This window comes from Amblyraja radiata, chromosome 20, assembly GCF_010909765.2.
Source record: "Amblyraja radiata isolate CabotCenter1 chromosome 20, sAmbRad1.1.pri, whole genome shotgun sequence".
Lineage (NCBI taxonomy): Eukaryota > Metazoa > Chordata > Chondrichthyes > Rajiformes > Rajidae > Amblyraja > Amblyraja radiata.
In genome coordinates, this window is record NC_045975.1 from 36,919,867 (window position 1) to 36,931,727 (window position 11,861).

The 11,861-nt window shown below is 45.7% G+C and overlaps 1 long non-coding RNA gene across 1 annotated transcript; it reads left to right on the forward strand.

Annotated features, from left to right (window-relative positions):
- Positions 1 to 11,150: 11,150 nt before the first annotated feature.
- On the forward strand, positions 11,151 to 11,507 carry LOC116984298. Its single transcript, XR_004414959.1, has 2 exons — positions 11,151 to 11,265; positions 11,317 to 11,507. It is a non-coding gene; the product is annotated as an uncharacterized LOC116984298 (long non-coding RNA).
- The last annotated feature ends 354 nt before the right edge of the window (positions 11,508 to 11,861 follow it).

Sequence of the window (11,861 nt, forward strand, 5' to 3'; positions counted from 1 at the left end):
CACCTTCAGTTGAAATGCACGTCACTGCACACAGCTTAAACACAACATGGTACAGCTTTGGCTGGGGCACGGTGTGCAGTTCCAGTTGTCACCGGAAGTATATGATTCCTCTGGAAAGAGCACAAGGGACACTCACCAGGATCTCTCTCCATTACAAGGTTGGGAAAAAATCCCCCTGAGAGCCCCTCCAAATCTCCTAGCTCTCACCTTCTACCTAAGCCCTGTTGTCTTAGACACCATGTATAGGACAGGTTTGTTTCAGCTGATGGAGGTACTAATGGGTGGGGTGGATAGTAAGACCCTCTCACATGCTGTCCATTGGGCTTGTTTCTGTGCTGTAGGTCATGTCAGCATTCAGTGCACCTGTGCACGGGACACAGTGAGTATCTGTCCCTGTGAAGGGGTTGCCCACCATTTGCCCGATCATCTGCCACCGCATTGTGTTCGGGACATCGGCTCTGTGTGTCTCTCTGCCGCTGGCAGCCCGCGGAGCGGTCTCTCCCACACCAGGTCTGTTGGTAATCTCACCTGTTCACTTTGATCGTGTGAACTCTGCCGGAGGCTGGTTGAGACATCGCAACAGAGCATGTGGACCTCTCAGCCCTGGCGATGGAAGGGCTGTGGGGGTTCGCAGTGAGAGGGTGGGGGATGTGGCCATGATACAGGCAGCAATGAGGCCTCCTGCGCTCCATTCAGAGGCCGGGAAGAACCACCCTGCGTGCCAGAGGGGAGAAGCTGGCTGCCAGAGGGGAGAAGCTGGCTGCCAGAGGCCATCACGACCCTTCTCCACAAACAGCAATATCCTCTCAACACAGCGCCCTTCACACAGGGATCCCTCCACAGGTTGCCATTGAGACAAGGTAGAGTTGGTGGTGAGTTTCAGACTGGGGAGGAAGCTAGGGAATGGTCCTGGGAGAGAAGGGCTCACCTCTCACCTCTGGATTCAACATAGAATTCAACAGTTAGTCGGCCTTGCCTGTTTGTATCAGAAATACTGATGAAAGATCATCAACGTAATGTTGGCTGTTTCACTCTCTCCACCTCCTGATATCCAGCATTTGCTTTTATTTCAGACTGTCGTGTTTTGTTCTCAGTTCCAGCACTTTTGTCTCTGTATCTGTCTCTCTTGCTCAGATGTAATAGTAGTTACCAATGGCAACGTCATTAATATAATCTATGGAAAGTCTGGACACACTTCCTGTGTAACATGTGTCATGGGTGATTCACCGTAGTTGTAAACGCCCCATAAAACCAGCAGGTCTGAGCATGGCCACTGTCCTGAACTCGGCTCTCAAAATGCTATTTGTGAAATATTCCAGTATTTTTCACCCTCATTCGCTAAATCACAGGTAGCATGCACACACATCTGAATAATGTTTATCCATGAGTCGATAATTCATTTGTTTTTATTAAAGTTCGTCTCTTGTGGATCAGCATCTCAAATGCCTGACAAGAAAATGGGAGGAGTAGGCCTCTTGTTCCCTCAAGCCTGCCCCGTCGTTCAATGTAATTGTGGCTGATCTGCGCCAGGTCCCCTCGTTGGTGCCAGTTCCCTATACCTCTCCATCTTTCAAAAATGTACCTGCATTATATATGCCTGCAGTGACTGAGCCCCCGGGAGTAGAGGGAAGGCCTAGACTTGGTGGGATGTTGGGGAAGACTGATTTCATCCCTGTTGCTAATCAGTGCAATAGTTTGACCCAGTGTTTCTCAGTTGTGTCCAAGCCCCCGTAACCAGGCAACGCTTCGAATCTCACTGAGGAAACTTGAACATTTTCTTGTATCAATTTCTAGTGTAAACCTGATACTTGCACCAATTTCCTTTACACTATATTTTTGGAGACCTTTGTGTGACCGGCAAGCCCATCTTATAGCTGAATATTTCTTGATTCCCCAAAATAAACTTTAGTTGCCATAAAAACAAAAACTGTCCAAAACTCTTCAGACATTATCTATACATTCATCAGTGACATACTCAGTAATGTTCACACATATCTTTAAATAAAACACCCATGTGGCCCGCTGAGGTGATATTCTATCCCTTGCTTGAGGGGTATCCCTACCAGACTCTGTCCCTCAATGCCCAGCAGCGGAAGGACCCTAGACTGTGGTCCCCTCCCCCCCCACCACCACAGTCTTGGCGTTGTCTGCACCGAGCTACAGTGTGTCCCTCAGCACGTTCTCCTGCAGTCTGGAGTGGGCCAATGGACAACATTCCCTGATGGACATCTCACTATGCACAGGTCAATCAATTTTGAGCAGACCAAAGAGCATCTTTTGCCGAGTTGATGATCTACCAGTAGCATTTGATGCCTGTCTCCAAATGTGTCCCCGACAACAGCCCATAAATCAGAGTCCTCTGTTATGGAGCTGTTCATGACGAACTGGGACAAGGACCACTGCACCATTCCTTTTGTAAATCCACTCTGTGAAAAGGTGGGCAACGGTGTCCTCACCGTAGCAGCCATCCCAAGGGTAGCGGGTATTGGTAGTAAGATTCCGACAGTGCAAGAAGCATCTGACTGGGAGAGGCCTTCTCACAGCCAGCTAAGCAAAGTCTTGGTGCTTGTTGGTGAGTTCTGGCAACGAGGCATTTCAGCAAACAAGCTGGGCAGCCTTCTCTGGGAACCATGCCACGTGGAGACGTGCCTGCAGGATGATCACTGCTTGATGAACTTGTGGTCAAAGGTGTTGGTTTGGTCGAACTCCTCCTCAAAGGATAGGTGGTGTGGCAATGTCCAGCTGACTGGCACACTGCGTGGCATCGGTGCCAGGCCTATCCTTTACATCACCAGGGACAGGTGGAACCTCGGTGGGTAATATTATCGCGAGGGGGCGCTGCTTCCACAGACCCAATTTATGCTTGACCTTGGCTATCCACTCCAGCCAATTCTGTTGCACTCCTCAGCCCTTCCGAATCAGATTGGCAGCACCTGAAGATAGCCAGACCACCAAAGGTCAGCTGCTGAAGAGCATAGCCTCACTCCTGTGGTTGCCTCTGGGGGCAATAGACAATGGATGCAGGAGTAGGCCATTCGGCCCTTCGAGCCAACACCGCCATTCAATATGATCATGGCTGATCATCCTCAATCAGTACCCCATTCCTACCTTCTCCCTATATCCTCTGACTCCGTTATCTTTAAGAGCCCTATCTAGCTCTCTCTTGAAAGCATCCAGAGAACCTGCCTCCACCACCCTCTGAGGCAGAGAATTCCACAGACTCACAACTCTCAGTGATAAAAAGTGTTTCCTCGTCTCCGTTCCGAATGGCTTACCCCTTATTCTTAAACTGTGGCCCCTGGTTCTGGACTCCCCTAACATCGGGAACATGTTTCCTGCCTCTATCGTGTCCAAACCCTTAATAATCTTATTTGTTTCAAAAAGATCCCCTCTCATCCAACCTCAAGAGTGTACAAGCCCAGCTGCTCCATTCTCTCACTATATGCCATCCCGGGAATTAACCTTGTAAACCTACGCTGCACTACCTCAAGAATGTCCTTGGACCAAAACTGCACATAATACTCCAGGTGTGGTCTCACTAGGGCCCTGTACAACTGCAGAAGGACCTCTTTGCTCCTATACTCAACTCATCTTGTTATAAAGGCCAACATGCCATTCGCTTTCTTCACTGCCTGCTGCATCTGCATACTTACTTTCATAGACTGATGAACAAGGACCCCCATATCCCGTTGTACTTCCCCTTTTCCCAACTTGACGCCATTTAGATAGTAATCTGCCTTCCTGTTTTTGCTACCAAAGTGGATAACCTCACATTTATCCACATTAAACTGCATCTGCCCACTCAGCTATCCTGTCCAAGCCACCCTCCATTCTCATAGCATCCTCCTCACAGTTCACATTGCCATCCAGCTTTGTGTCATCTGTAAATTTGCTGATGTTACTTTGAATCCCTTCATCTAAATCATTGATGTATATTGTAAATAGCTGTGGTTCCCACTAGTCACTGCCTGCCATTCTGAAAGGCGACCCCGTTAATCCCTACTCTTTGTTTCCTGTCTGCCAACCAATTTTCTATCCATGTCAGCACTCTATCCCCAATACCATGTGCCCTAATTTTGCCCACTAATCTCCTATGTGGGACCTTATCATTCACTGGTTCTCCCTTGTCCATTTTCCTAGTTACATTCTCAAAAAATTCCAGAAGATTAGTCAAGCATGATTTCCCCTTCATAAATCCATGCTGACTCGGACCGATCCTGTTACTGCTATCCAAATGTGCCACTATTTCATCTTTTATAATTGACTCCAGCACCTTCTCCACCACCGATGTCAGGCTAACTGGTCTATAATTCCCTGTTTTCTCTCTCCCGTCTTTCTTAAAAAGTGGGATAACATTAGCTACCCTCCAATCCACAGGAACTGATCCTGAATCTGTAGAACATTGGAAAATTATCACCAATGCATCCACGATTTCTAGAGACACTTCCTTAAGTACCCTGGGATGCAGACCATCTGGCCCTGTGGAGTTATCAGCATTCAGTCCCATCAGTCTATCCAACACCATTTCCTGCCTAATGTACAGAGAGCCAATTAATCTACAAGCCCATGTGGTCACAGGGAGAACGTAGAAACTGAACAGACGGCACCCAATGTCAGATTCGAACCCAGGTCTCTGACGCTGTAAGGCAGAAAATCTACCGTTGCGCCATTATGCCACCTTCTGTGGAATTCATTGCCACAGACAGCTGTGGAGGCCAAGTCATTGGGTATTTTTAAAGCAGAGATTGACAGGTTCTTCATTAGTAAGGGTATCAAAGGTTACAGGGAGACGGCAGGAGAATGGGGTTGAGAGGATATGATAGATCAGCCATGATTGAATGGTGGAGTAGAGTTGATGGGCCAAATGGCCTAATTATTTTCCAATGACTTTGGAACCAGATCAGCAGCACCTTCACGTAGTCAGCAGACCCGATGGTGAAGGGAACAGAAGATCGTGCGGGCCAGCTGCGCAGAGCATGGCCTCGCTATTCCTGCAGTTGACCCTGGCTTCCAATGTCAACTCAAACTGGTTGTAGATGCTGATCAATATGCGGAGTCACTGTGGATCTGAGCAAAAGACAGCAACATCATCCACGAACAGGGAGGGTACTGATATGAGTGCCCCCAATGCCTGGCAATCTCACCTCTCATCCTTCCTCATGGATTTAGCGAAGGGTCCGATACAACATATAAAGAAGTTAGGCGAGAGTGGGCAACCCGACCTGACTCCAGACCTAAATGGGGAAGCTATCCATCCCCACCCCCCCCACCCCCACCCATTGATCTGGACGGCTCTACAGATACCTGAGTAGAGAAGTTGGATCCAATTCCTAATTCCCAAAAGCCATTTTGGAGAGCACGTCCATCATGTACACGTGCAATATCCTGTCGAAGGCCTTCTCCTGGCCCACGTTGACCAAGGAGCTGTCCACCCCTCTGTCCTGCACCTATACGATGCTATCCCGGAGCAGCGGCAGGCTGCCTGAGACTTTGCAGCCACGCACAGCACAGGTTTAGTCCGATGCTCCTGCCGGTGAACTGGCTTCCACAGCATTAACCGATCCACAGACTGATAATTCAGCAGCCTTGTTTCAGCTAATTAACTGAGCTTTCCAGAGAAGATTAGCCAATTTTCACAGTTAATTAACTGATCCTGTTAACATTTAATGATTCGCCAACTAATTTTAGGACCCTTTTACGGGGTAATTAGCACCTCATTAGCTGTGCGTGACCCTCCACCCCCAACTGTAGTCGATGCATCTCAGCATCGTTACCACGAGGGAAGAGTCGCTGCTGATGCCACATACAGTGGTCTGGTGCAAAATATACAAACGCTGCAAATCCCAAATCAAATCGAGAAATTGCTGGCAACATTCAGCAGGTCAGGCAGCATCTATGGAGAAAGAAACAGCCAATGATGGTTCAGGTCGATACCATTTAATCAGAATTAGGAAAAGTTGGGGATAAAAAAAATAGGGACAAGAGACTGCAGATATTGGAGTCTGTAGCAATCTACTGGGGGATCTCAGCAGGTCAGGCAGCATCTGTGGAGGGAAGTCATCAGTCAACGTTTGGGTCGGGAACCTTCTTCAAGACTGATTGTCATATAGAGTCATACGGCACGGAAACATGCCCTTCAGCCAAACTTGTCCATGTCATCCTAAATGTTCCTCTACACTAGTCCCACCCGCCCACATTTGGCCTATATCCCTTTAAACCTATCCTATCCATGTGGTTGTCAAAATGTCCTTTAAATATTGTTATAGTATATAGTTGTATATAGTCACCACCCTCTGAAAATGTTTCCACTCAGGTTCCTATTAATCTTATTAAATGTTTCTCCACATAAATCTATTTCCTCTGATAACATAGTAACTTTATCAAAGGCCTTGCTGGTCCAAATAGACAACATCTATGGCTTTCTTCATCATCCTTTTTGGTTTCTTCAAAAAAACGAATTCAGCTTCGTAAGACCCAATCTCTCACAAACCAAACCACAAACTGGCTATTCCTAATCAGTCACTGACTATCCAAATGCACATATATTATTCCTCAAAATCCTCTCCAGTAACTTGCCCGCCACAGATGTTAGGGTCACTGGCTATTGTTCCCAGGCTTTTCCTTGCAGCCCTTCTTCAATAGAGACACATTAGCTATCTTCCAGTCTACTGAGCACCTCACCCGAGTCTAATGATGATACTTGTATCTCAGCCAAGGCTTCTGCAGTTCCTTCTCTAGCTTCCCACAGTGTCTAGATATATCTGATCAGGCCCGGGATATTTATCTATCTTCATGCACCTCAGGACATCCAGCACCTCCTAGACCGTAACACAGATTGTCCTCAAGACATCTCCCATAACTGTCTCTAGTTCCACAGTCTTCATGTCTTTCTCCATGGTAAAACAGAGGAGAAATACTCACTGAGGACATTGCCCATCTCCTGCGGCTCCACACAGCTTTGGATTTTGAGAGGCCCTTTCCCCCTCCCGTTACCCTTTTCCCCTTAATGTATTTTTTAAATCTCTTTGGATTCTTCTTAAAATTATCATCTAGAACTCCCCTACCCCCTTTTAGTCATCCTGATTTTGTTCTCGTCTGCTCCTCAGTCCACAAATCTCCTCCAGCTGCCCAAGTCCCATGCCTCCAGTTTTCCTACCAGATTCCTCCATGGTGACCAGCTTTATCTTGTCATCCAGGCTTCCTTGCGCCCACCTGCCTTGCCGTTCATTCTTACAGGAACAAACGTGCCTTGAACTCTCATCATCATCATTTTGAAGGCATCTCACATTCGCTATGCCGGCAAACAACCTACTGCAATCGACTTTGCAAATTCCTATCTAATCTAATCAAAGTTGGTCTTGCGCCAATTCAGAATTTTAACTTGTGGGCCTGCCTGTCTTTATCCATAACTATCTTAAAGCTGTTAGACTGTGATTGCTGGTCCCAAAAAGCTAGTCCACCAACACTCCAGTCACTCTCTCACAGAGAACTAACTGGGTCAATCCCTCTGCTTCCATCGTTAAGTCCCCTTGATACCTCGACCCAGGTGGATGCAGTTAGTCAGCAAACCATCCACTAACAGAGAAGTCTGTTGCCAATAGATTCTTGCCACCCCTGAGGGCAAATGGTCTCTGTTGACCTCCTTCAGTAACCCGTGGTTTCTCTCCCAGCTTCCCTGGCCATGCCAATGATATCCCACAGTGTTTGGAATAAGACAGTAGAAATGTTAAACATCCCTCCCGCCCCCTTTGCTGGGTCAATAATGGGATAGCCAGTGTCAGGGTGGGGTTTTTTGGCCTCCATTAGAATTTATCAAACCATTCATTCCTGGTAGTAATAAATACAGGAGGATTAGTCATTTCTGACTCGTGTTCTACTCACTTCCTTAATTTCGCAATGAAGTGCAGCAGGCAGCACAAGGCGATTGCAATTCCTGCATGTATGGACATAAAGGACTCGTCAATGCTCCATTTTAAATGCATGTACCCTGGAGGCTGATCATTACCTTTAACTGTCCCTGTCTCTAGGTACCACATATTGGGCTTCACAGGACTAGTTCCTATGCTGCACTGTTCTATGTTCTGTATCCTTCATGATGTTAAATCCTTCCACCACGTTACCTCACGGCTTCATCTGTCCCAGGGAGAACTATCCAGTTCTTTAGTCCATCTACAGAATCAACATTCCACATCTCTGGAATCATTCTGTGGAATCTCTACAGCACCTTTCCAAAGCTTCACGCCTTTCCCAAAGTGTGGCCCAGGCTCGGATACCAATGTGTCCGACACGAGCTGCTCTCCACAAAGTTCACCATGACTCATTTATTGCTGGAGGATGTGGTTGAGGCAGGTGCAATAACTATTTTAAAAGGTGCATGGGTAGGACAAATGGGACTAGTTTAGATGGGCACCTTGGTTGGCATGGACGAGTAGGGCTGAAGGGCCTGTTTCCATGGTATATGATTCTATAACTATGATTAACATTATTCATCATTCAAATGCTTAATGTTAGACTCCTCTGCACATATGCACACACTCATACACACATACACCCACACACATACGCATATACACACATATACACACATACACAGATACACCCACACACACATATACACACATATACACACATACACCCACACACACACACGCATATACACACATGTACACACATATGCACGCATATACACACATACACATACACACAGATACACACACACGCATATACACACATATACACATACACATGCACACACAGATACACCCACACACATACACATATACACACAGATACACACACACACTCTCCCAGCTCTGTCACAGGAGGAGATGACCACGCGGATACAGGAAACAGGTTTCAAGGATGTTTCAAGGCCTCCTTGAAGAGGTGCAGGAAGCTCACTGACTCCGAGTGATCTCCGACCCCTGATTGCTCAGAGAGGCGAAGGAACATTTGGGGATTGAGAACCTTGTGTGCTTTCACTGGCTGCGCACAGAAGTCCTGTGTGATTGGCAGAAGGAGCAGCACCTCACACACCACCCACCCGGCAATGCATCTGCCTCCTTGGAGCCGGTGGAAACGGGTGAAAACAAGTCATCCTGCAGATGCATGTACTACCGGCAAGATAAACCCATGCATTTTAACATCCATCTCAATTAGTTGAAAATCTGTGTGTGTGTGTCTGTGAGTGTGTTTGTTGATGGTTTAAAGTTCCCCCTCTCTCCTCAGCCTCATTAACTGTTGCACAATATACTGTTGTCAATATATATGTCTCTGTATGACTTATTTATCAGTGTGAATTCATCAGGCATTAATTCATCAATTCATTTGCTTCTCCCAGAACCAATTGTATTTGCATACTCAATGTGACATTGCGAGCCTGCCTTTAGATGAGAGCTGTGATCGGTGGGGGCGTCCAAGCCCCGTGAGACCGACCTAATAATAATAATAATAATAAATTTTATTTATGGGCGCCTTTCAAGAGTCTCAAGGACACCTTACAAAAATTGAGCAGGTAGAGGAAAAACATGTAAGGGGAATGAAATAAATAGTAGAGACATGACTAGTACACAAAGTAAAGACAGAATTCAATACAAAACACAGTATGAGGCAATTAATGCACAGATGAAAAGGGACGGGGACGTGGGGCTAAGGATAGGCAGAGGTGAAGAGATGGAGCCGCCCTCAGTCAGGAGCCGCCCCCGTACATCGAGCGCATGAACCGGACTTTGGACTCTGTGTAAATGTCGCCCAAGTATGAATGTATGATCTATGCAAAATGAATGTCACTGGGCAATGCACACGTGACAATATAGCACCATTGAACCATTGACAATTCAATGATCTTCCATGGAATCCAGGCTTATCTCTGTTGGTGGGGACACCGAGCAGAGAGGTTGGGACGTTGTGCTAAACCTGAACAATATGCCGATGAGACTGCACTTGGAGCATTGTGTGCAGTTCTGGTCACTGTGCTACAGGAAGAATATGATTAAGCTAGAGAGGATGCAGAAAAGCTTCACAAATCATTTATTATGATTCGAGCGCTTGGGTTATAAGGAGGGACTGGTTAGGTTAGGACTGTTTTCCTGGAGCAAAGCATGAGAGGTGACCCTGTAGAAGTATATAAAATTATGACAGGCATAGATAAGATGAACGATCACAGTCTTTTTCCAATGGTCGGCGAATCTAAAACTAAAAAGATAGCTTTAAGGGAAGCGGGGAAAGATTTAAAGGGGACCTGAGAAGCAAGTTTTTCACCCACGGGGTGGTGAGTATATGGAACAAGCAGCCAGAGAGTGGGAAAGGCAGGTATAATCTCAAATTTTAAAATACATTTGGACAGATAACCAAGGTTTAGAAGGACTGGGTGAAATGTAGGCACATAGTATTTGCATAGAAGGACATCTTGGTCAGCATGGATGAGTTGGGCTGAAGGACTTGTTTCCATGCAGCATGACTCTGTATCTGTATCTCAGGCAGGTCATTCCTCTAACACATTTACAAGCGAGGACACATACCTCTCCCATAAGTCATTCATTAACTATTCCTGGCTGCACCTTCCCTGATGTACACTTCAAAATCAAACTAATATGTTGATGAGTGCCTAAATAATTAAATCCCAGTCAGAAAGAGTGGTGGAATAGTGGAATAAGGAACCCATTTATAATTTTAAATGTGCAGCGGTGCCTGCTAGCGCACGCAGATATCGAACCCGGCGTTCGGAAGCCACGGTCACGTGACTCGGGAGGAGCTGTTGTTTTCGGGCGGTTAGTTCAGCGCTGACCACCGTTGTGGGCAGACGTGTCTGATAAGCCTGTATGCTGCAACTTGAACTTTCCAATAAAGATCTGTTGAAAACTCCAGTAGTCGTTTCTCAGACCACTAAAAATGCATGTTTAAACTTAATGTTTCATCCTATTCAAGAGTTCTGGTAAAGTTTTGTTAACCAACACACTTCCAAAACATTGTTATAATATTAAATTACAAACATAGTCTTCTTTCATTATTTAAATCCCTGAAATATCCCAATACATTACTCCTTTATCTATTTTTTTCTGCTTCTAAATGCTAAAAGGTTTTATTAATTATGTCGTCTAACGGCTCTAACCTGCCTCACTGTAACTTCATTATTTGATGTGCAGTAAAGAACACTCCAAGAACACACCTTTTCTCAACTGTAACTGAGAATTTAGCATGTCCCGAGATCTCAGCTAAGCCCATGTCTGCAACAGTGCTGCTGCCAGGACAGTGGGCCTTGAGGCTGTGTGATAACGCTCGATATGTTTAAGAACTTCGAAACTTGGAGAGTACAAGATGGTGCCAGAAACGTGCTGACTCTTTATGTGCTGTTTCAGTGTAATCTAGTATTCTTACATTACAAGCGTGGCACTCTTACACTTAGCTATGATTGTGCTTTTGTATAAAAATATTTTACTGAATTGTATGCAAGACAAAGAATTTCACTGTATCTAGGTATAAATAACAATAAAGTATGATTGAACCTTTAAATTTATCCCAGCGTATTTTGTTCTTGAAAATAACTATCGACCCTGAATATATTGTCCAAGCCGGGCCAAGCCAAGTCTTAAATCCAGGTTCTCACTACGCTCTCCCTGATTTTGGTCGATAGGTTCTTAAATTCTTGAATCCACTGATCTCGTCTGGTTCAAAGCCATCATCCTCAGGTTAAAAGTTTTTTTTTTAATCCGTTCAGCTTCTGCATCAGAGATTTAACTTGTTACTGTCAGAAAAATATCCATTTAAAATCAAACAAGCCGTGAAAAGGGTTGAAGCCACCAGGATCTGCAGGCGTTGTAGTCTTGAGTAAAACACAAAGTGCTGGAGTAAATCAGTGGGTC